The sequence below is a fragment of the Pseudophryne corroboree genome, unplaced genomic scaffold, assembly GCF_028390025.1.
Source record: "Pseudophryne corroboree isolate aPseCor3 unplaced genomic scaffold, aPseCor3.hap2 scaffold_611, whole genome shotgun sequence".
Taxonomy (NCBI): domain Eukaryota; kingdom Metazoa; phylum Chordata; class Amphibia; order Anura; family Myobatrachidae; genus Pseudophryne; species Pseudophryne corroboree.
Window position 1 is genome coordinate 365548 of NW_026970207.1, and position 24615 is coordinate 390162.

The window sequence follows — 24615 nt, forward strand, 5'->3', positions numbered from 1 at the left end:
GTCCCCCGGCTGTGGCATTATCTCTCTGGCTAGTGGAGCCCGGTGCTGGTTTTAAAAATATGGGGGACCCCTACATCTATTGTCCCACGTATTTTTGGAACCTGGACCGGTCTAAGAGCCCGGTGCTGGTTGTCTAAATACGGGGAACCCCTGTCCAATTTTTCCCCCAGTATTTAAATAACCAGGACCGGCTCAAAGAGCCCGAGGCTGGTTATACTAAGGAGGGGGGACCTCACGCATTTTTTTAACCCATTCAGACCCTTCTCCTTTAAGTTAATGGAAGCCCTGGACAACAAAATTGCATTCATGTCCTCCTCCCTCACCCTTCCCAGTCCCAAACACTCATTTTTTTTTTCTTTAAAAATTTATAATATATAACGAGAACAATGAGCAGGCAGGCAGCGGGCATTGGCGGCATCGGACTGAGATAGAAATTAGTGGTGGAGGGCTGGGTCAGTTGATTGTGGGCGAGTTTGTAAGCCATTGGCGGTGGCAGCGGGTATCGGCTCAGAGGCAGTAGCGGGCATTGGCTAAGGGTCATCGGCAGGATTCGGCGGACATTATGGCTGTAGTGCCTCACTAGCCACTGACCTCACCGCACGCCACTGTGGGACAGATGTAACATGCAGAGAGAGGTAGATTTGGGAGGGGGAATGTCCTAGCATAACTGTTAATTGCAGTGTAATACTGTAATTCAGCTGTGCAGCATTTGTGGCTAAATGTCAAAGAAGCCAGTATTTACCCTGCATGCAAAACAATAAATGTATTTGAACATACCTCCCAACTATCCCAATTTTTGCAGGACAGTCACTTTTTTGGGGAATGTCCAGCTAACCCAAACAACCCCCCCCCCTTCCCATGGGAAAGGGGTGGGGGGGTGGAAGGCTCCCTGTAGCTTGTTGCTCTGCAAATATGCACATTGTGGGTAATTCAGACCTGATCGCTAGGGTGTGTTTTTTGCATCCCTGTAATCAGGTAGTTGTCGCCTACAGCGGAAGGGAAAATTTGCTGTGCAGGTGTGTGATCACATGTGCACAAGAGCTGCACAGCTCAGCACTTACTCAGCCATTGAGGTGACGTCACAAATCCTCCCACAAAACGCCGGGTCCCTCCAGTGTTTTTCCGGACACTCCCTAGAAACATTCAGTTGCCACCCACACAAACACCCTCTTCTTGTCAATCTTCTTGTGATCTCCGGACCGTCGCACTTACGCATTGTGGCGCATACGCATGTGCAGTGCAAACCAAATTGCCCGCTGGGTGAAAATAAATTGAAGCGATCTGGTCTGAATAAGCCTCAATCTCTATTCACGGGAGACAGAGGGGCTGGGGCATGGCCAGCAGCTCACAGAGCACCTATAATGACAAAAATGGGAGACATGGCTCATGATCGCGATATACCTGCGAAGGTACGCCCTCTACTGATTGACAGGCAGAGGCATTCGCATTTTCTGCGGGGCACCCGGAGAAAATGTAGGCACACGCACAGGATGGACCCTGCGTATATGCCCCCATCCTCTTCATAGTTTTTGCGGTTGGAACGCGTATTACGATCCAAACTGAATTAGGCCCTATGTCTTATATACACGAGCAGTGTGAAAACATCAATCGATGGGGGTAATTCCAAGTTGATCGCAGCAGGAATTTTGTTAGCAGTTGGGCAAAACCATGTGTACTGCAGGGGAGGCAGATATAACATGTGCAGAAAGAGTTAGATTTGGGTGAGTTATTTTGTTTCTGTGCAGGGTAAATACTGACTGCTTTATTTTTACACTGCAAATTAGATTGCAGATTGAACACACCACACCCAAATCTAACTTTCTCTGCACATGTTAAATCTGCCTTCCCTGCAGTGCACATAGGTGGTCATTCCGAGTTGTTCGCTCGGTAATTTTCTTCGCATCGCAGCGATTTTCCGCTTAATGCGCATGCGCAATGTTCACACTGCGACTGCGCCAAGTAAATTTGCTATGCAGTTAGGAATATTACTCACGGTTTTTTCATCGTTCTGGTGATCGTAATGTGATTGACAGGAAGTGGGTGTTTCTGGGCGGAAACAGGCCGTTTTAGGGGCGTGTGGGAAAAAATGCTACCGTTTCTGGGAAAAACGCGGGAGTGGCTGGAGAAACGGAGGAGTGTCTGGGCGAACGCTGGGTGTGTTTGTGACGTCAAACCAGGAACGACAAGCACTGAACTGATCGCACTGGCAGAGTAAGTCTCGAGCTACTCAGAAACTGCACAGAGATGTCTTATCGCAATATTGCAAATCTTTCGTTCGCAATTTTAAGATGCTAAGATTCACTCCCAGTAGGCGGCAGCTTAGCGTGTGCAATGCTGCTAAAAGCAGCTTGCGAGCGAACAACTCGGAATGAGGGCCATGGGGGGTAATTCTGAGTTGATCGCAGCAGGATTTTTGTTAGCAGTTGGGCAAAACCATGTGCACTGCATTTACGAACAGATGATTTTTTATATAAATTTTAAAATGTTAGTAAATGTGTGTTTTTTTTTTCAACCTGGAAGCCCAACATCGATTAAGATCGATCTTAAATAGACCCCTGGGTTTTAAGGATAACCATGGTTGAGTCCAATGGTTAATTCACATTGACCGAAGTTCTAATTAAGTCACCTGTGCTCAAGCATGATATCCTTAAAATCTGGATTGCAATGACAGCATTTTGGAACTATGCCTAAGGGTTTAATTTTTACATTTATCCACTGACAATAAATCTACCTACAATATCCCTGTAACTGTTATGATTACAGTATTTCACTAAATAATTTAATTTGCTGAACCTTCTGTAAAAAGAAATATTAAGCTGCTGTAATTCCCAGATGCAGCAAATTTGTTAGCTAGTGGGCAAAACCATGTGCACTGCAGGGTTGGGGGGGGGGGGCAGATATAACATTTGCAGAGAGATTTAGGTGGGTTATATTGTTTGTGTGCAGGGTAAATACTGGCTGTTTTGTTTTTACACTGCAATTTAGATTTCAGTTTGAACACACCGCACCAAAATCTAACTCTCTCTGCACATATTATACACCCCCCCCCCCTGCAGTGTACATGGTTTTAGCTAATACATTTGCTGCTGTGATCAGATCTGAGTTAAGCCCTATGTATTTGGCACTGGCAAAGGGTTAGAGGCCTTGCTGTAGAGCTCACACCTTTCTTATCATGCATTGTAATATTTCCTATGTCCTGATGTTGTGCTCTCTGCTCCATCCAAGTAAACAGCAATGTAGCATGGCTATCAAAGAGCGTGAAGATTGCAGATTTCCTGGGATTAATGCTAAGGAATGCTATTCCAGAGGCTGCTGCTTTAATTCAAGTGTCACTGGGGTTAAATGGTGTTTTTACCTTAAAAACACAGGTAGAGTATATAGTACAGTGGTAAAGTGGGAGCATGTAGTGCTATTGATTACAGTTTTGATGGAGCTTAAACATGGATAAGGTCCATGGCTCTAAGAGTTTATCTTGTGTATCCTTTATTCTTAGTCATGGTCAGATAAGATTAGAAAATACCATTTAAGTGGAAATTTCCTGTTAGCTGTTTTTCAGTTTGCTCAACTGTCTGATTAACTGGTCCTAAAAAAGGACCAAAGGCGCTAAATTGCCCTGTGATCTAGCTAAATTGCCCCAGTTAAAAAAAAAAAAAAACTAAGCTGCTGTAATTCCTGGATGTTTCCTTACTGCATCAACAGGAAGTGACAAGAAACAATGTAATGTGGAACCGTACAGCAGAAGGGATTGCGGCTACCCCACAATAAGTGCAGCGGAATGTAAGAAGAGAAATTGTTGCTTTGACTGCAGCATTCCCAGGGTTAACTGGTGTTTCTTCAAGTCACAAGGTATGGAGCTGCTGTATAGTTACTCGCAAGTCAGTAGTTGTATGATGCTCACACCTGTTAAACTGGATACACACAGAATGCCCTACACAGGGGGTGAAATGAGCGCCCCCCCCCCCCCCCCCCGTACGCTCAGCACACATCACGCTGTGCTGAGCGGGGGCAGAGATGTGTGCTGAGCAGTTCGCTCAGCACACATCTCTCCCCAAAATCGGGCCGTGAATACGGACCTTTAAACTGGATCCACACTTAGATTATCTGTCCAATTTTTTTTTTCTAGTTGAAACAAAATTATGCTAATATGTGGCAGCAAATGACAATTGACCATTTGCTCACAAACACTGGAAAACATCCAAAAATGGTCATTTAGATAAATTGGTTAAATCCATTTCATTTAGCTAATTTATCCAAACTACCTTTATTGTATCTTTGTGGGTGAATGATGTGTGGGTCAGTGTTGAGGGTGGTGGAGGAGATGGGTAATAGGCACAGCAGGGTGTGGACAGTCAAATAGTGTGCTTAGAGGTTCAGAGTCATTGTATGAGACTCTGGCAACAGTGACTTGATGAGTCTGGTGTCCATAGGGTGGGACGCATTAACCTTTTTATGCTATTGAAATAGTTCTCCTCCTGACCGACGCAGTTCCTTGCTCCGAGGTTGGTGTATTGTCCTGTTGCAGCGCCTCTCCACTGTGGTCACAGTGAGCTGTGTGGTGTTGCTGGCGCATGCCAATCTCCCCCCAACCTCCCTCTTGCATTTCAGACCTACGTACGCATGATGGGATCTTGTATGATATGCGCGTGTGCTGTAGAGATGAAAGTGGGGGTGAGGAGGCAGATCGTGAGATGGGGAAACTTTGTGGACTGTTAGCAAAGGGGAGCACTGGGCAATCTGAGTTGCAAAGAGGGCAGCAGAAGAGGTTATTGCATGTGCACTGGTGACAGGTCCATCCTTGGTGGCCAGCCTCAGTGGTAAAGGGGTACATGAGCTAGTGTCCCTTGGCCAGCCATGTACCATGGCCACCTCCCTACCTCCTATATATTCTCCCTGATCTGTCACTTTGTTACGGTCTGCTGCTGGCACTGGTGTATCGTCCTGCAGATGCCGTCTCCGCCCATTGCTGTGACTTCCCCCAGAGTTAGCCACACAGAGTGACAGATCTGGGAAAATATATAGGAGATCATTACTTTCACTTGCAGCCTACCTTATTTTTTGCAGCCTAGCATGCTCCTGACCCCTTCTCTCACTAATACTTATACAACATTCATGAACTCATCTTAAGGTTTCTTTATTATTCAGTCACACTGTCTTGGATCCAAACCATTTCCTGTGGCATTGCAGTCAAACAATTGAGCTATTTACCCTTGCATAGAAAGGTATAATCTAAGCTAGAGAATTCTATTTGGAGCTCACCTTGTACTTTGTGAAGAAATAATCAGCTTTGTGGCTGAGCAGATATATGGAGTGTGTGGCTGCACACTGCATTGATCTGCTGAGTTGCAATGCTAATAATTTTTTTTTTTTGCAAAGTACCAATAGCTTCATTGTGAAGGTGGAAAGAAGGGTGTTACGGCATGGAATGTACAAACTGCGAGACCCTGCTGGTAGCGCCTTTGTCTATTTAGTAGGAAGGGCACGTAACAGCCGGGGGGCAATGGAGGAAGCCCCTTTAGGGCTGGAGCCCGGCGGAAACTGACTCCGTTGTCTCTGGCAGTTCCGCCCCTGGACTAGAGGAATGGTCAAGAACATGGCAACATTTAATGCCAAAAAATGCAAAATCATACACGTCTCAAAAATGCAAAGGCTAACTATAATATTAAGGGCATTATAATGGCAAGAGGAAAGCTATCTAAGTATTACTATTTCAGGTGAGCAATGTAACAAAGCAATAGGAAAGGCAAGTCAGATGCTTGTTTGCATAGGTTAAAGAACCAGTAGCAGAAAAAAGTAATACAGGTTGAGTATCCCATATCCAAATATTCCGAAATACGGAATATTCCGAAATACGGACTTTTTTGAGTGAGACTGAGATAGTTAAACCTTTGTGTTTTGATGGCTCAGTGTACACAAACTTTGTTTAATACTCAAAGTTATTAAAAATATTGTATTAAATGAACTTCAGACTGTGTGTATAAGGTGTATATGAAACATAAATGAATTCTGTGAATGTACACACACTTTGTTTAATGCACAAAGTTATAAAAAATATTGGCTAAAATGACCTTCAGGCTGTGTGTATAAGGTGTATATGAAACATAAATGCCTTCTGTGCTTAGATTTAGGTCCCATCACCATAATATCTCGTTATGGTATGCAATTATTCCAAAATACAGAAAAATCCGATATCCAAAATTCCTCTGGTCCCAAGCATTTTGGATAAGGGATACTCAACCTGTAATGCCACTGTATAGGTCCTTGGTACAGCCACATTTAGAATCCTGTGTTCAGTTCCAGAAGCCATATCTCCAGAAGGCTGTAAATACATTAGGGCAACTAAAATTGTGCATGCCCTACATCACAAAACTTACCTGGAAATACTAAAAAATGTTGATGTGTATAGTTTGGAGAAGGGAAGAGGGAACATACAGTAATAGAAACATTTAAATATATAGGGAGGAATGTAATAGGGTGTGAGAATCAGAAAGTGAGAGATTTTGTGTTTTTTCCTGTTGTTTTTTGTTTTTTTTGTTTGATTGTTTGTTTTTAAAGTGGCAATCCTTTACATGGCAAAACCAGGTTGATATTTGCCATGTAAAGGATTGCCACCGTGGGCATGTGTAGAAGGGGCACTGCTACTGTTGGCATTATGTGTGTAAGCTGCACTGATATGGTGGTTATGTGTATAAAGGGCACTGCGACTGTGGGTATTATTATTATTATTATTATTATTACATGCGGTGTAATGACAATAAGATAGTGCTACTGTGTGGCGTATTTTGATTTGGGGTGCTATTGTGTGGCCATGCCCCTTCCTTGTGATACCACACCTTCTTTTTTTAAGGAGCGCACTGTCCCTTTATTAAGTATTGGAGAGAGGGCCCAAATTAATAGTTTGCAGGGAGGCGCCAAACACCCTAGCACTGGCCCTTTGGTAGGGGACAGGATTTGCTTCTGCTTGTGCACATATGTTATGATTGCCAGCCAACAGCACTGGTTTTGCCTATAACACTAACTATAAATATTTTGAATTGGTCCTGGACCACCAATCCAAGGCACCCCTGCAAGTGTCCTGAGGCACCCCAGGGTGCAGTTTGAGAACCACTGGTATAGTGAGTACCCAGGATAATTATTGTAGCTGGTCTGCGGGTAACAGCTCTCAGATCCACTTCTAGAAAAAATGCAGCAATGTAATTTGAGTGACAAACTGCAGAGATGAACCCTTTCTGTGACTGCTGCACAGGGATCACACAAACTCTATTCATAGGGCTGACTTCACTTAGGGGAGATGTTCTCACCCCGCAAAGAAGTGCGAGTATATACCGCACTTACGGTACCATTGGATTTACAGATATTTTCTTGCAATACACTATGGGGGTCATTCTGAGTTGATTGCTCGCTAGCAGTTTTTAGCAGCCATGCAAACGCATTGTCGCTGCCCACTGGAGAGTGTATATTCACTTTGGAGAAGTGCGAATACTTGAGTAGCAGAGCGCCTGCAAAATCGTTTCAAAATAAGACCAGCACTGTAGTTACACTTCGTGTGCGTTGATTCTAACAACCGAGGGACGGCTTTTGATGTCACACACCCATCCAGCGAATGCCCAGCCACGTCTGCATTTCTTCTGCCACGCCTGCATTTTTCCAAGCACTCCCTGAAAACGGTCAGTTGACACCCAGAAACGCCCTCTTTCTGTCAATCTCCTTGTGGCCTGTTCTGTGATTGGAATAATCGCTAGAACTAGTGCAAAACCACAATGGACTTTGTACCCGTACGATGCGCATGCACATTACGGAGCATGCGCATGCACAGATTAGCCATTTTTTTTCAACTGATTGCTACGCAGCGAACAACGGCAGCAAGCGATCAACTCGGAATGACCCCCTATATACATAGAAACATGGATTTTTACTGCAGGAATTATGGTTAGTTTAGGGGTATCGGTTAGGGTCAACAGAGGTGTAGCTAGGGGTCCAAGCGCCCCTGGCAAAGTAAGGGACTGGCGCCCCCCCTTTCGATAAAGCATTGCAGTCCATTGGCGGTTACCATGTTGGAGCCACAGCAACTGACCCCCTCCCCCACACGCTGCCCTACATCATCGGCTGGGATTCACTGTTGGTGTGAAGCCACTGGGAACATTCTGGTAGCATTAGCAGCAGCCTGTGTCATAGATAGGGAAGGCAGAAGGTTAACTAGCTAATAGCAGTCTGTTGGCAGCAGAGGCTGGGCGGGGGGCTGAGAATGAGCCAACGCTGATCAGTGTCCAGTCTGCTCAGACAAAAATATTTTGTGATCAGGGCTGGTTCTAGACCAAAGGAGCCAATGGCAAAAATTTCCTTTGGCACCCCCCCCCCCCCCCCCACACACACACACACATACACACACACACACACACACACACACACACACACACACACCAAAAAAGAACATATCCCAGTTTAACATAACGCTATGTGGTGCAAGGTGTGGAGCTGGTCACTTGTATCAGACCTCTGACATTTGCCTTTTCACCCATATTGCATACTTTTTCTTGCAGGTTGTGTCTTAATTCAAGAAGTGTTCTAAGTACTTCAGCTTAGTATCTTTACTGACCCCTCTTTACCCCACACTACATAACTGACCCCTCTATACCCTACACTACATCACTGACCTTTCTATAACCATCACTGCATTACTGACCCCTCTATTAGAGATCTGCACTTGAAATTTTTCGGGTTTTGTGTTTTGGTTTTGGGTTCGGTTCCGCGGCCGTGTTTTGGGTTCGACCGCGTTTTGGCAAAACCTCACCGAATTTTTTTTGTCGGATTCGGGTGTGTTTTGGATTCGGGTGTTTTTTTCAAAAAACACTAAAAAACAGCTTAAATCATAGAATTTGGGGGTCATTTTGATCCCAAAGTATTATTAACCTCAAAAACCATAATTTCCACTCATTTTCAGTCTATTCTGAATGCCTCACACCTCACAATATTATTTTTAGTCCTAAAATTTGCACCGAGGTCGCTGGATGACTAAGCTAAGCGACCCTAGTGGCCGACACAAACACCTGGCCCATCTAGGAGTGGCACTGCAGTGTCACGCAGGATGGCCCTTCCAAAAAACACTCCCCAAACAGCACATGACACAAAGAAAAAAAGAGGCGCAATGAGGTAGCTGTGTGAGTAAGCTAAGCGACCCCAGCGGCCGACACAAACACCTGGCCCATCTAGGAGTGTCACTGCAGTGTCACGCAGGATGGCCCTTCCAAAAAACACTCCCCAAACAGCACATGACGCAAAGAAAAAAAGAGGCGCAATGAGGTAGCCGTGTGAGTAAGATAAGCGACCCTAGTGGCCGACACAAACACCTGGCCCATCTAGGAGTGGCACTGCAGTGTCACGCAGGATGGCCCTTCCAAAAAACACTCCCCAAACAGCACATGACGCAAAGAAAAAAAGAGGCGCAATGAGGTAGCTGTGTGAGTAAGATAAGCGACCCTAGTGGCCGACACAAACACCTGGCCCATCTAGGAGAGGCACTGCAGTGTCACGCAGGATGGCCCTTCAAAAAAATACTCCCCAAACAGCACATGACGCAAAGAAAAATGAAAGAAAAAAGAGGTGCAAGATGGAATTGTCCTTGGGCCCTCCCACCCACCCTTATGTTGTATAAACAGGACATGCACACTTTAACCAACCCATCATTTCAGTGACAGGGTCTGCCACACGACTGTGACTGAAATGACGGGTTGGTTTGGACCCCCACCAAAAAAGAAGCAATTAATCTCTCCTTGCACAAACTGGCTCTACAGAGGCAAGATGTCCACCTCATCATCATCCTCCGATATATCACCGTGTACATCCCCCTCCTCACAGATTATCAATTCGTCCCCACTGGAATCCACCATCTCAGCTCCCTGTGTACTTTGTGGAGGCAATTGCTGCTGGTCAATGTCTCCACGGAGGAATTGATTATAATTCATTTTAATGAACATCATCTTCTCCACATTTTCTGGAAGTAACCTCGTACGCCGATTGCTGACAAGGTGAGCGGCGGCACTAAACACTCTTTCGGAGTACACACTTGTGGGAGGGCAACTTAGGCAGAATAAAGCCAGTTTGTGCAAGGGCCTCCAAATTGCCTCTTTTTCCTGCCAGTATAAGTACGGACTGTCTGACGTGCCTACTTGGATGCGGTCACTCATATAATCCTCCACCATTCTTTCAATGGGGAGAGAATCATATGCAGTGCCAGTAGACGACATGTCCGACTCCGTAATCGTTGTCAGGTCCTTCAGTCCGGACCAGATGTCAGCATCAGCAGTCGCTCCAGACTGCCCTGCATCACCGCCAGCGGGTGGGCTCGGAATTCTGAGCCTTTTCCTCGCACCCCCAGTTGCGGGAGAATGTGAAGGAGGAGATGTTGACAGGTCGCGTTCCGCTTGACTTGACAATTTTCTCACCAGCAGGTCTTTGAACCCCAGCAGACTTGTGTGTGCCAGAAAGAGAGATCCAAGGTAGGTTTTAAATCTAGGATCGAGCACGGTGGCCAAAATGTAGTGCTCTGATTTCAACGGATTGACCACCCGTGAATCCTTGTTAAGCGAATTAAGGGCTCCATCCACAAGTCCCACATGCCTAGCGGAATCGCTCTGTGTTAGCTCCTCCTTCAATGTCTCCAGCTTCTTCTGCAAAAGCCTGATGAGGGGAATGACCTGACTCAGGCTGGCAGTGTCTGAACTGACTTCACGTGTGGCAAGTTCAAAGAGCAGCAGAACCTTGCACAACGTTGAAATCATTCTCCACTGCGCTTGAGACAGGTGCATTCCACCTCCTATATCGTGCTCAATTGTATAGGCTTGAATGGCCTTTTGCTGCTCCTCCAACCTCTGAAGCATATATAGGGTTGAATTCCACCTGGTATACATGCATGGTCGTAATAAACTAGGATAGAAAAGAATAAAGTAGAAAATAAGATTTTAAACCTACCGGTAAATCTTTTTCTCGTAGTCCGTAGAGGATGCTGGGGACTCCGTAAGGACCATGGGGATAGACAGGCTCCACAGGAGACACGGGCACTTTAAGAAAGACTTTAGTTCTGGGTGTGCACTGGCTCCTCCCTCTATGCCACAGTTAGAGAAACTGTGCCCAGAGGAGACGGACAGTATGAGGAAAGGATTTTGTTAATCCAGGGCAAGATTCATACCAGCCACACCAATCACACCATATAACTTGTGATAAACTACCCAGTTATCAGTATGAAAAAACAACATAGCATCAGTGCAGGACCGATGCAACTATAACATAACCCTTATTGAAGCAATAACTATATACAAGTATTGCAGAAGTAGTCCGCACTTGGGATGGGCGCCCAGCATCCTCTACGGACTACGAGAAAAAGATTTACCGGTAGGTTTAAAATCTTATTTTCTCTAACGTCCTAGAGGATGCTGGGGACTCCGTAAGGACCATGGGGATTATACCAATGCTCCAAAACGGGCGGGAGAGTGCGGATGACTCTGCAGCACCGATTGAGCAAACATGAGTTCCTCCTCAGCCAGGGTATCAAACTTATAGTATTTTGCAAAGGTGTTTGAACCCGACCAAGTAGCAGCTTGACAAAGCTGTAGTGCCGAGACCCCTCGGGCAGCCGCCCAAGAAGAGCCCACTTTCCTCGTGGAATGGGCCTTGACCGATTTCAGTAACTGCAATCCAGCCATAGAATGCGCTTGCTGAATCGTGTTACAAATCCGGCGAGCAATAGCCTGTTTTGAAGCAGGGGCACCAATCTTGTTGGTTGCATACAGGACAAACAGCGCTTCAGTTTTCCTGACTCTAGCCGTCCTGGCCATGTAAATTTTCAAAGCCCTGACCACATCAAGTAACTCGGAATCCTCCAAGTCACGCGTAGCCACAGGCACCACAATAGGTTGGTTCATATGAAAAGATGAGACCACTTTTGGTAGGAATTGAGGACGGGTCCGCAATTCCGCTCTATCCACATGGAATACCAAATATGGGCTTTTATGTGACAAAGCCGCTAATTCCGACACTCGCCTAGCCGAAGCCAAGGCTAATAACATGACCACCTTCCATGTGAGATATTTTAACTCCACTGTTTTAAGTGGTTCAAACCAGTGTGATTTTAGAAAACTTAACACCACGTTAAGGTCCCAAGGTGCCACCGGAGGCACAAAAGGAGGCTGAATATGCAGCACTCCTTTTACAAAAGTCTGAACTTCTGGAAGAGAAGCCAATTCTTTTTGAAAGAAAATGGATAAGGCCGAAATCTGGACCTTAATAGAGCCTAATTTTAGGCCCAAATTCACTCCAGTTTGTAGGAAGTGAAGGAAACGGCCCAGATGGAATTCTTCCGTAGGAGCATTCCTGGCCTCACACCAAGAAACATAATTTCGCCATATACGGTGTAATGTTTTAACGTTACATCCTTCCTAGCCTTTATCAGCGTAGGGATGACCTCAACCGGAATGCTAGGATCCGGCATTCAACCGCCATGCCGTCAAACGCAGCCGCGGTAAGTCTTGGAACAGACAGGGCCCCTGATGCAACAGGTCCTGTCTTAGAGGGAGAGGCCACAGATCTTCTGTGAGCATTTCCTGCAGATCCGGATACCAGATGGCCAATACTCCGGATACTCCGTGGCCAATCTGGAACAATGAGGATTGTTCTCACTCCTCTTTGTCTTATTATCCTCAACACCTTGGGTATGAGAGGAAGAGGAGGAAATACATAGACCGACCGGAACACCCACGGTGTCACTAGGGCGTCTACAGCTACTGCCTGAGGGTCTCTTGACCTTGCGCAATACCTCTGTAGCTTTTTATTGAGCCGGGACAACATCATGTCTATCTGTGGCAGTTCCCACTGACTTGTAATCTGTGCAAAGACTTCCTGATGAAGTCCCCACTCTCCCGGATGTAGGTCGTGTCTGCTGAGGAAGTCTGCTTCCCAGTTGTCCACTCCCGGAATGAACACTGCTGACAGTGCGCTTGCGTGATTCTCCACCCAGCGAAGAATTCTGGTGGCTTGTGCCATCGCCACTCTGCTCCTTGTGCCGCCTTGGCGGTTTACATGAGCCACTGCGGTGACGTTGTCTGACTGGATCAGAACCGGTTGGTCGCAAAGTAAGGTCTCCGCTTGACGTAGGGCATTGTATATGGCCCTTAGATCCAGGATGTTGATGTGAAGACAAGTCTCTTGACTTGACCAAATACCTTGGAAATTTCTTCCCTGTGTGACTGCTCCCCAACCTTGGAGGCTTGCGTCTGTGGTCACCAGGATCCAGCCCTGAATGCTGAATCTGCGTCCCTCGAGAAGGTGAGCACTCTGCAGCCACCACAGGAGTGATACCCTGACCCTGGGGGACAGGGTGATCAACCAATGCATCTGTAAATGTGACCCGGACCACTTGTCCAGTAGGTCCCATTGGAAAGTCAGCAAAAAGAAAAAGAGAAAAGGACTGTATTTGTCGATGCACAGGAAGAAGGGTGACCTGATTATCACAATCTTCTGGAGAATTATTAAAATTTAACTTTTATTAGTGTCAAATTAAAATAGTGTGATGATAACTGACAACAAACTACGAGTATAGACGAAACATAAAGGTTAAAATCAAGACGTATACAACATATACCACAAGTGCAATGAAATAATAAGTGTGATTAAAGATTAAAATATGTGTCCGCGTGTCTGTTCTTATATCCAATTATATAATATTGCTCACAATATTTACTCAGTCTGATAATAGTTGTCAGCAATTGGTCTTCATATGTTCACATGACCATTTGTCAGTATTTATAATATCTGGAGTATTATAATATCTCACACTATTTTAATTTGACACTAATAAAAGTTAAATTTTAATAATTCTCCAGAAGATTGTGATAATCAGGTCACCCTTCTTCCTGTGCATCGACAAATACAGTCCTTTTCTCTTTTTCTTTTTGCTGACTAACCTTAGCTGTAGTCGATAGCACCCCCACAAATAATTGTGAATACTTGAATGCAATAGGGGTTATTTTGGAGCTGTATATAGTTCCAAATCTGATATAATACAATTGTGTGTGTGCAGATACAATCCCACCCCCCATTGGAAAGTCCTCGCATGGATCCTGCCGAATGGAATGGCCTTGTATGATGCCACCATCTTTCCCAGGACTCGAGTGCAGTGATGCACTGACACCTGTTTTGGTTTCAATAGGTTCCTGACAAGAGTCATGTGTTCCTGGGCCTTTTCTATCAGGAGATAAACCCTCTTCTCGTCCGTGTCCAGAATCATGCCCAAGAAAGACAGACGAGTAGTAGGAATCAACTGCGACTTCGGGATATTGAGAATCCAGCCGTGTTGCTGTAACACTTTCAGTGAAAGTGATACGCTGTTCAGCAACTGCTCTCTTGATCTCGCTTTTATGAGATCGCCCAAGTACGGGATAATTGTGACACCTTGCTTGCACAGGAGCACCATCATTTCCGTCATTACCTTGGTGAAAATTCTCAGGGCCATGGAGAGACCAAACAGCAACGTCTGAAATTGGCAATGACAGTCCTGTACCGCAAATCTGAGGTACGCCTGATGAGGTGGATAAATGGGGACATGAAGGTATGCATCCTGTACACAAATGCGGACAACAGGTGTCAAGCCGTGTGTTGCCTTTGTCAAGCTGTAATAAGTAGGGATAAGGACGTTAACCACCTCGGAACATCCTCCCTTATACGTCACCTGCAGCGCATTAATCATAAGTCAGTGACAAGTTCAAAAACTTTGGATGACAGCGGAAGCAGTCCACTGACCACCTTCCTCTTGTAACCAAGCTCCTGCAAACCACACCACCAACTCCCTCAGTGTCAATTTCCTCCTTAGACAGGAGAGCCAATAGTCCTGCAGGCCATGTCACTGGCAAGTCTGACGAGTCCTCTCCTGCCTGGGATTCCTCCGATGCATCCTTGAGTGTAACGCCTACTGCTGCTGGCGCTGCTGTTGTTGCTGCTGGGAGTCGATCGTCATCCCAGAGGGGAAGTCGGAAGACCACTTGTACTACTTCCAGTAAGCAATTGACTGTCCAACAGTCCTTTGCGAGGAAGATGAAATATCACAGCAGTCATCCTGCTGCAAAGCGGATAACTCAGGTCTGGGTGGTGAGAAACGTGGTTCCGGTATCCATCGTTAATTTAGAGGCAACTAGAGACTTGATTGAGGTACTGTGTCCCCGGTACCAAATACCCTCTAGGTTCCATTTCTCTAGGCAGGCGATACCGAAAATGTACACAGACCTCAGAAAAAGAGTCACCAGTGTCCTAAAAAATGCAGTTGTACCCAATGTCCACTTGTCTGTGGTTAAGTGGAGCAGGGCAGACTCAGGACTATATGACTGTGACAGCCCACTGGGTAGATGTATTGCCTCCCGCAGCAAGAACAGCAGCGGCGGCACCAGTAGCAGCATCTCGCAATTGCCAACTCGTTCCTAGGCAGGCTACGCTTTGTATCACCGCTTTCCATAAGAGGCACACAGCTGACAACCTCTTACGGAAACTGAGGAACATCATCGCAAAATGGCTTACCCCAATTGAACTCTCCTGGGGATTTGTGACATCGGACAACGCCACCAATATTGTGCGTGCATTACATCTGGGCAAATTCCAGCACGTCCCATGTTTTGCACATACATTGAACTTTGTGGTGCAGAATTATTTAAAAAACGACAGGGGCGTGCAAGAGATGCTGTCGGTGGCCCGAAGAATTGCGGGCCACTTTCTGCATTCAGCCACCGCATGCCGAAGACTGGAGCACCACCAAACATTCCTGAACCTGCCCTGCCAACATCTGAAGCAAGAGGTGGTAACGAGGTGGAATTCAACCCTCTATATGCTTCAGAGGATGGAGGAGCAGCAAAAGGCCATTCAAGCCTATACATCTGCCCACGATATAGGCAAAGGAGGGGGAATGCACCTGACTCAAGCGCAGTGGAGAATGATTTCAACGTTGTGCAAGGTTCTGCAACCCTTTGAACTTGCCACACGTGAAGTCAGTTCAGACACTGCCAGCCCTAGTCAGGTCATTCCCCTCATCAGGCTTTTGCAGAAGAAGCTGGAGACATTGAAGGAGGAGCTAAAACAGAGCGATTCCACTAGGCATGTGGAACTTGTGGATGGAGCCCTTAATTCGCTTAACCAGGATTCAATCTGTTGAAATCAGAGCACTACATTTTGGCCACCGTGCTCGATCCTAGATTTAAAACCTACATTGTATCTCTCTTTCCGGCAGACACAAGTCTGCAGAGGTTCAAAGACCTGCTGGTGAGAAAATTGTCAAGTCAAGCGGAACGTGACCCGTCAACAGCTCCTCCTTCACATTCTCCCGCAACTGGGGGTGCGAGGAAAAGGCTAAGAATTCCGAGCCCACCCGCCTGCAATAAGCAATCCAACTGCAAAAATTGCTAAGAGCATACGCATGCGCCTGCATTTTCTGTGGCACCCCGCAGATAATGCGATCGCCTCTGACTTTCAATCGGTGCGGGGGGGGGGGGGTCAGCAACACTCCATTTCAAAGTCGGAGATGGAGCGGTGCGGGGGCAGGGCTTCAACGGAGAAACAGGAGGCGTGGTCAGAGCGGCTGCATGACATCACATGCAGCCGCTGCGATCACAAAAATGGTGGCGGCTTCCTGCGCACACGTACAGTCTGCACCAACAGGAGGCTAAACCATTTTTTATGATCACGCTGAACTGCACTGAGACTGCAATTTCAGCGTGGTCAAGAAGGGAGGCGGCATACTGGGTGGCCATGCCCTGTGATGGGTGGCCCCAGCATGCGAACCAAAGGATTGCAAATTCTGTTACTTAGCAGAATGTGCAATCCTTACTGAATTAGGCCCATTGATTACAAAATTATAAACAATATTTGAAGTTTTTCTTCAGGGACTAACACAAAAGATGCTTGGGGCTACTAACACATGGGTAAGCCACGTAAAGCTTCCCATGGGTCAGTGGCATCACAACGGGGTTGCGGCACACACCCGAGTGTCACCCGCCAAGGGGGGTGACACCAAAGTGCCGGCTCTTCTTCAGTGACAGAATATGGGTGTTTCACTGTGACATTACGTGCAACACCCAGTTTCTGTCACTGTGCAGGAGCCAGCACTACTCACACACTAGTCCCCGGGTGCAGCCCCCAACCCCCGGGATACCCGCAGCAACAAAATGGTGATTCAGGCCACGCCCCTACCTATGAGACCATGCCTCCTTTTTACCATTGCCCTGCTTATCTGCGCGCACTGCATTACAATCTCCCTCGCCGCCTCTCTGGGTGTCACCAGTGATAGTGACACCTCTGCCATGCTTGTAGCAGCTGGTCCTAAGATCTACGCCTCCAGCCCTGAGTGTTTTCCCTTGTGACGTGTTGATCATCATAGCGAAGCAGATGCTTACAGAAAACTGCTGGTGCTTAGATTGAAAAGAAAAACATTGACGAACCCATCATTTCAGCGACAGGGTCTGCCACACGACTGACTGAAATGACTGGTTGGTTTGGGCCCCCACCAAAAAAGAATCAATCAATCTCTCCTTGCACAAACTGGCTCTACAGAGGCAAGATGTCCTCCCTTGTGCTGCCTCAGTTGAATCTCCTTTACTTGACAGAGATGTGCCTGAGCAGCGGCCCTCCCCAGCCCTATCCCAAATCATACTTATTTTGCATAGGAGATACCATGGTCATGAAGATTGTTCTCCCAGGGTGAGGTTCATTCATTGCATTCTGGGTATGCTGACCCCTGTGATTTCCCCAAATGTGGGAAACTCAATTGCATTATTTGTGGTAGTGGGGGACAGTGTTTGTGCTTTCTTCTGGTCAACTCTGGTAAAAATCAGATTTCTTTGTCTCAGATCTTCCTCTAGCCTTGTTCCTCTTTCGAGAGTTCCCTTGTGCTGCCTCAGTTGGATCTCCTTCACTTGACAGGGGGGTACCCGAGCAGCGACCCTCCCCAGCTCTAGCCCAACTCCTACTTACCTGCCAGGTGAGATACTATGATCATGTAGGTGCTTCTCCCAGGGCAAGGCTCACCCATTGCACTCTGGGTGTGCTGCCCCTGTGATTTCCCCAAATGTTGGAAACTTGACTGCATAATTTGTGTTTCCCCTGGTCGGCTCTCGTATAATTCAGATCTCTTTGTCTCAGGTCTCTCTCCAGCCTAGTTTGCTGTCTGTTTCCACTTCTCTTTTCTTGAGCCGCTCCCTTCTATGCCCTTGCGCACTATCCTAACTTCTCCCGTCTGCTTACTTTGTGCCTTCCAACACACAATGCAAACTTCAGGTAGTGCTGCAGGGCCCTCACCCTTTTAACTGCCTCACAGAGCAGCTCTGGAGCTGTTACAGTGCCCAGCTGCTGCAGAGAAATCAGCTTGAATGCTTCAGGGGCTGGGGCATTGCCAACATGAGCCCCACACCGAAGGAGGGTGGGGGTGTTTAATGCGAACTAAGGGTCATCCAAGCGCTGCAAAAGGCCGCCATGCCCTGCATACCCCTTTTCTCTTTTCATATGCAGATGAGGGTTCCAGCCAACTTTGGCCCACTGCTTGGATGACATCACCATATGCAAATCCATCTGCTGTAGGCCTTCCCCCAGGAATGCTTGCACTAGTTGTTGCATTTGGTTTGTTGTTTGGGGGTGCTTCAGTATTAGGCAGCCTTCTGCCCTCCCATGTTCATCTGAAAATATGTGTTCTCCCTGCAGTTGTTGTCCCCAGATGAGAGTTCCCTTGTGCTGCCTCAGTTGAATCTCCTTTACTTGACAGAGATGTGCCTGAGCAGCGGCCCTCCCCAGCCCTATCTCAAATCATACTTATTTTGCATAGGAGATACCATGGTCAAGAAGATTGTTCTCCCAGGGTGAGGGTCATTCATTGCATTCTGGGTATGCTGACCCCTGTGATTTCCCCAAATGTGGGAAACTTGGCTGCATTATTTGTAGTAGTGGGGGACTGTGTTTGTGCTTTCCTCTGGTCAGCTCTGGTAAAAGTCAGATTTTTTTGTCTCATTTCTTCCTCTAGCCTTATTCTTCTTTTGAGAGTTCCCTTGTGCTGCCTCAGTTGGATCTCCTTCACTTGACAGAAGGGTGCTTGAGCAGCGACCCTCCCCAGCTATAGCCCAACTCCTACTTACCTGCCAGGTTAGATACTATGATCATGAAGCTGCTTCTCCCAGGGCAAGGCTCACCCATTGCACTCTGGGTGTGCTGCTCCTGCGATTTCCCCAAATGTGGGACACTTGACTGCATAATTTGTGTTTCCCCTGGTCGGCTCTCGTATAATTCAGATCTCTTTGTCTCAGGTCTCTCTCCAGCCTAGTTTGCTGTCTGTTTCCACTTCTCTTTTCTTGAGCCGCTCCCTTCTATGCCCTTGCGCACTATCCTGACTTCTCCCGTCTGCTTACTTTGTGCCTTCCAATGCACAATGCGAACTACAGGTAGTGCTGCAGGACCCACACCCTTTTACTTGCCTTACAGAGCAGCTCTGGAGCTGTTACAGTGCCCAGCTGCTGCAAGAAATCAGCTTGAATGCTTCAGGGGCTGGGGCATTGCCAACATGAGCCCCACACCGAAGGAGGGTGGGGGTGTTTAATGCGAACTAAGGGTCATCCAAGCGCCACAAAAGGCCGCCATGCCCTGCATACCCCTTTTCTCTTTTCATATGCAGATGAGGGTTCCAGCCAACTTTGGCCCACTGCTTGGATGACATCACTGTATGCAAATCCGTCTTCTGCAGACCTTCCCCCAGGAATGCTTGTACTAGTTGTTGCATTTGGTTTGTTGTTTGGGGGTGCTTCAGTATTAGGCAGCCTTCTGCCCTCCCATGTTCATTTGAAAATATGTGTTCTCCCTGCAGTTGTTGTCCCCAGATGAGAGTTCCCTTGTGCTGCCTCAGTTGAATCTCCTTTACTTGACAGAGATATGCCTGAGCAGCGGCCCTCCCCAGCCCTATCCCAAATCATACTTATTTTGCATAGGAGTTACCATGGTCATGAAGATTGTTCTCCCAGGGTGAGGTTCATTCATTGCATTCTGGGTATGCTGACCCCTGTGATTTCCCCAAATGTGGGAAACTCGACTGCATTATTTGTGGTAGTGGGGGACTGTGTTTGTGCTTTCCTCTGGTCAGCTCTGGTAAAAGTCAGATTTCTTTGTCTCAGATCTTCCTCTAGCCTTGTTCTTCTTTCGAGAGTTCCCTTGTGCTGCCTCAGTTGGATCTCCTTCACTTGACAGGGGGGTGCCCGAGCAGCGACCCTCCCCAGCTCTAGCCCAACTCCTACTTACCTGCCAGGTGAGATACTATGATCAGGAAGGTGCTTCTCCCAGGGCAAGGCTCACCCATTGCACTCTGGGTGTGCTGCTCCTGCGATTTCCCCAAATGTGGGACACTTGACTGCATAATTTGTGTTTCCTCTGGTCGGCTCTCGTATAATTCAGATCTCTTTGTCTCAGGTCTCTCTCCAGCCTAGTTTGCTGTCTGTTTCCACTTCTCTTTTCTTGAGCCGCTCCCTTCTATGCCCTTGCGCACTATCCTGACTTCTCCCGTCTGCTTACTTTGTGCCTTCCAACGCACAATGCGAACTACAGGTAGTGCTGCAGGGCCCACACCCTTTTAGTTGCCTTACAGAGCAGCTCTGGAGCTGTTACAGTGCCCAGCTGCTGCAAGAAATCAGCTGGAATGCTTCAGGGGCTGGGGCATTGCCAACATGAGCCCCACACCGAAGGAGGGTGGGGGTGTTTAATGCGAACTAAGGGTCATCCAAGCGCAGCAAAAGGCCGCCATGCCCTGCATACCCCTTTTCTCTTTTCATATGCAGATGAGGGTTCCAGCCAACTTTGGCCCACTGCTTGGATGACATCACTGTATGCAAATCCGTCTTCTGCAGACCTTCCCCCAGGAATGCTTGTACTAGTTGTTGCATTTGGTTTGTTGTTTGGGGGTGCTTCAGTATTAGGCAGCCTTCTGCCCTCCCATGTTCATTTGAAAATATGTGTTCTCCCTGCAGTTGTTGTCCCCAGATGAGAGTTCCCTTGTGCTGCCTCAGTTGAATCTTCTTTACTTGACAGATATATGCCTGAGCAGCGGCCCTCCCCAGCCCTATCCCAAATCATACTTATTTTGCATAGGAGATACCATGGTCATGAAGATTGTTCTCCCAGGGTGAGGTTCATTCATTGCATTCTGGGTATGCTGACCCCTGTGATTTCCCCAAATGTGGGAAACTCGACTGCATTATTTGTGATAGTGGGGGACTGTGTTTGTGCTTTCCTCTGGTCAGCTCTGGTAAAAGTCAGATTTCTTTGTCTCAGATCTTCCTCTAGCCTTGTTCTTCTTTCGAGAGTTCCCTTGTGCTGCCTCAGTTGGATCTCCTTCACTTGACTGGGGGGTGCCCGAGCAGCGACCCTCCCCAGCTCTAGCCCAACTCCTACTTACCTGCCAGGTGAGATACTATGATCAGGAAGTTGCTACTCCCAGTGCAAGGCTCACCCATTGCACTCTGGGTGTGCTGCTCCTGCGATTTCCCCAAATGTGGGAAACTTGACTGCATAATTTGTGTTTCCCCTGGTCGGCTCTCGTATAATTCAGATCTCTTTGTCTCAGGTCTCTCTCCAGCCTAGTTTGCTGTCTGTTTCCACTTCTCTTTTCTTGAGCCGCTCCCTTCTATGCCCTTGCGCACTATCCTGACTTCTCCCGTCTGCTTACTTTGTGCTTTCCAATGCACAATGCAAACTACAGGTAGTGCTGCAGGGCCCACACCCTTTTACTTGCCTTACAGAGCAGCTCTGGGGATGTTACAGTGCCCAGCTGCTGCAAGAAATCAGCTTGAATGCTTCAGGGGCTGGGGCATAGCCAACATGAGCCCCACACCGAAGGAGGGTGGAGGTGTTTAATGCGAACTAGGGGTCATCCAAGCGCCGCAAAAGGCCGCCATGCCCTGCACGCACCTTTTCTCTTTTCATATGCAGACGAGGGTTGAAGCCAACTTTGACCCACTGCTTGGATGGCATTACCATATGCAAATCAATCTGCTGCAGGCCTTCCCCCAGGAATGCTTGCACTAGTTGTTGCATTTGGTTTGTTGTTTGGGGGTGCTTCAGTATTAGGCAGCCTTCTGCCCTCCCATGTTCATCTGAAAATATGTGTTCTCCCTGCAGTTGTTGTCCCCAGATGAGAGTTCCCTTGTGCTGCCTCAGTTGAATCTCCTTTACTTGACAGAGATGTGCCTGAGCAGCGGACCTCCCTAGCCCTATCTCAAATCATACTTATTTTGCATAGGAGATACCATGGTCAAGAAGATTGTTCCCCCAGGGTGAGGGTCATTCATTGCATTCTGGGTATGCTGACCCCTGTGATTTCCCCAAATGTGGGAAACTTGACTGCATTATTTGTAGTAGTGGGGGACTGTGTTTGTGCTTTCCTCTGGTCAGCTCTGGTAAAAGTCAGATTTCTTTGTCTCATTTCTTCCTCTAGCCTTATTCTTCTTTTGAGAGTTCCCTTGTGCTGCCTCAGTTGGATCTCCTTCACTTGACAGAGGGGTGCTTGAGCAGCGACCCTCCCCAGCTATAGCCCAACTCCTACTTACCTGCCAGGTGAGATACTATGATCATGAAGGTGCTTCTCCCAGGGCAAGGCTCACCCATTGCACTCTGGGTGTGCTGCTCCTGCGATTTCCCCAAATGTGGGACACTTGACTGCATAATTTGTGTTTCCCCTGGTCGGCTCTCGTATAATTCAGATCTCTTTGTCTCAGGTCTCTCTCCAGCCTAGTTTGCTGTCTGTTTCCACTTCTCTTTTCTTGAGCCGCTCCCTTCTATGCCCTTGCGCACTATCCTGACTTCTCCCGTCTGCTTACTTTGTGCCTTCCAATGCACAATGCGAACTACAGGTAGTGCTGCAGGACCCACACCCTTTAACTTGCCTTACAGAGCAGCTATGGAGCTGTTACAGTGCCCAGATGCTGCAAGAAATCAGCTTGAATGCTTCAGGGGCTGGGGCATTGCCAACATGAGCCCCACACCGAAGGAGGGTGGGGGTGTTTAATGCGAACTAAGGGTCATCCAAGCGCCGCAAAAGGCCGCCATGCCCTGCATACCCCTTTTCTCTTTTCATATGCAGATGAGGGTTCCAGCCAACTTTGGCCCACTGCTTGGATGACATCACTGTATGCAAATCCGTCTTCTGCAGACCTTCCCCCAGGAATGCTTGTACTAGTTGTTGCATTTGGTTTGTTGTTTGGGGGTGCTTCAGTATTAGGCAGCCTTCTGCCCTCCCATGTTCATTTGAAAATATGTGTTCTCCCTGCAGTTGTTGTCCCCAGATGAGAGTTCCCTTGTGTTGCCTCAGTTGAATCTCCTTTACTTGACAGAGATGTGCCTGAGCAGCGGCCCTCCCCAGCCCTATCCCAAATCATACTTATTTTGCATAGGAGATACCATGGTCATGAAAATTGTTCTCCCAGGGTGAGGTTCATTCATTGCATTCTGGGTATGCTGACCCCTGTGATTTCCCCAAATGTGGGAAACTCGACTGCATTATTTGTGGTAGTGGGGGACTGTGTTTGTGCTTTCCTCTGGTCAGCTCTGGTAAAAGTCATATTTCTTTGTCTCAGATCTTCCTCTAGCCTTGTTCTTCTTTCGAGAGTTCCCTTGTGCTGCCTCAGTTGGATCTCCTTCACTTGACAGGGGGGTGCCCGAGCAGCGACCCTCCCCAGCTCTAGCCCAACTCCTACTTACCTGCCAGGTGAGATACTATGATCATGAAGGTGCTTCTCCCAGGGCAAGGCTCACCCATTGCACTCTGGGTGTGCTGCCCCTGTGATTTCCCCAAATGTGGGAAACTTGACTGCATAATTTGTGTTTCCACTGGTCGGCTTTCATATAATTCAGATCTCTTTGTCTAAGGTCTCTCTCCAGCCTAGTTTGCTGTCTGTTTCCACTTCTTTTTTTTTGAGCCCCTCCCTTCTATACCCTTGTGCACTATCCTGACTTCTCCTGTCTGCTTACTTTGTGCCTTCCAATGCACAATGCAAACTACAGGTAGTGCTGCATGGCCCACAACCTGTTACTTGCCTTACAGAGCAGCTCTGGAGCTGTTACAGTGCCAAGCTGCTGCAAGAAATCAGCTTGAATGCTGGGGCATTGCCAACATGAGCCCCACACCGAAGGAGGGTGGGGGTGTTTAATGCGAACTAAGGGTCATCCAAGCGCCGCAAAAGGCCGCCATGCCCTGCATACCCCTTTTCTCTTTTCATATGCAGATGAGGGTTCCAGCCAACTTTGGCCCACTGCTTGGATGACATCACTGTATGCAAATCCGTCTTCTGCAGACCTTCCCCCAGGAATGCTTGTACTAGTTGTTGCATTTGGTTTGTTGTTTGGGGGTGCTTCAGTATTAGGCAGCCTTCTGCCCTCCCATGTTCATTTGAAAATATGTATTCTCCCTGCAGTTGTTGTCCCCAGATGAGAGTTCCCTTGTGCTGCCTCAGTTGAATCTCCTTTACTTGACAGAGATATGCCTGAGCAGCGGCCCTCCCCAGCCCTATCCCAAATCATACTTATTTTGCATAGGAGATACCATGGTCATGAAGATTGTTCTCCCAG

General features: G+C 47.4%; 12 non-coding genes across 12 annotated transcripts; all 12 read left to right on the forward strand.

Annotated features, from left to right (window-relative positions):
* Positions 1-17673: 17673 nt before the first annotated feature.
* On the forward strand, positions 17674-17837 carry LOC135035776 (U1 spliceosomal RNA). Its single transcript, XR_010230738.1, has one exon. It is a non-coding gene; the product is annotated as a U1 spliceosomal RNA (small nuclear RNA).
* Positions 17838-17989: 152 nt separating this feature from the next.
* Positions 17990-18152, forward strand: LOC135035722 (U1 spliceosomal RNA). Its single transcript, XR_010230696.1, has one exon. It is a non-coding gene; the product is annotated as a U1 spliceosomal RNA (small nuclear RNA).
* Positions 18153-18824: 672 nt separating this feature from the next.
* Positions 18825-18988, forward strand: LOC135035772 (U1 spliceosomal RNA). Its single transcript, XR_010230734.1, has one exon. It is a non-coding gene; the product is annotated as a U1 spliceosomal RNA (small nuclear RNA).
* Positions 18989-19140: 152 nt separating this feature from the next.
* On the forward strand, positions 19141-19303 carry LOC135035745 (U1 spliceosomal RNA). The gene has a single exon (XR_010230709.1). It is a non-coding gene; the product is annotated as a U1 spliceosomal RNA (small nuclear RNA).
* Positions 19304-19974: 671 nt separating this feature from the next.
* LOC135035763 (U1 spliceosomal RNA) lies at positions 19975-20138 on the forward strand. Its single transcript, XR_010230726.1, has one exon. It is a non-coding gene; the product is annotated as a U1 spliceosomal RNA (small nuclear RNA).
* A 152-nt stretch (positions 20139-20290) lies between these two features.
* On the forward strand, positions 20291-20453 carry LOC135035790 (U1 spliceosomal RNA). The gene has a single exon (XR_010230752.1). It is a non-coding gene; the product is annotated as a U1 spliceosomal RNA (small nuclear RNA).
* Positions 20454-21124: 671 nt separating this feature from the next.
* Positions 21125-21288, forward strand: LOC135035751 (U1 spliceosomal RNA). Its single transcript, XR_010230714.1, has one exon. It is a non-coding gene; the product is annotated as a U1 spliceosomal RNA (small nuclear RNA).
* Positions 21289-21440: 152 nt separating this feature from the next.
* Positions 21441-21603, forward strand: LOC135035728 (U1 spliceosomal RNA). The gene has a single exon (XR_010230702.1). It is a non-coding gene; the product is annotated as a U1 spliceosomal RNA (small nuclear RNA).
* Positions 21604-22274: 671 nt separating this feature from the next.
* LOC135035779 (U1 spliceosomal RNA) lies at positions 22275-22438 on the forward strand. Its single transcript, XR_010230741.1, has one exon. It is a non-coding gene; the product is annotated as a U1 spliceosomal RNA (small nuclear RNA).
* A 152-nt stretch (positions 22439-22590) lies between these two features.
* Positions 22591-22753, forward strand: LOC135035707 (U1 spliceosomal RNA). The gene has a single exon (XR_010230681.1). It is a non-coding gene; the product is annotated as a U1 spliceosomal RNA (small nuclear RNA).
* A 671-nt stretch (positions 22754-23424) lies between these two features.
* On the forward strand, positions 23425-23588 carry LOC135035758 (U1 spliceosomal RNA). Its single transcript, XR_010230721.1, has one exon. It is a non-coding gene; the product is annotated as a U1 spliceosomal RNA (small nuclear RNA).
* Positions 23589-23740: 152 nt separating this feature from the next.
* Positions 23741-23903, forward strand: LOC135035714 (U1 spliceosomal RNA). The gene has a single exon (XR_010230688.1). It is a non-coding gene; the product is annotated as a U1 spliceosomal RNA (small nuclear RNA).
* The last annotated feature ends 712 nt before the right edge of the window (positions 23904-24615 follow it).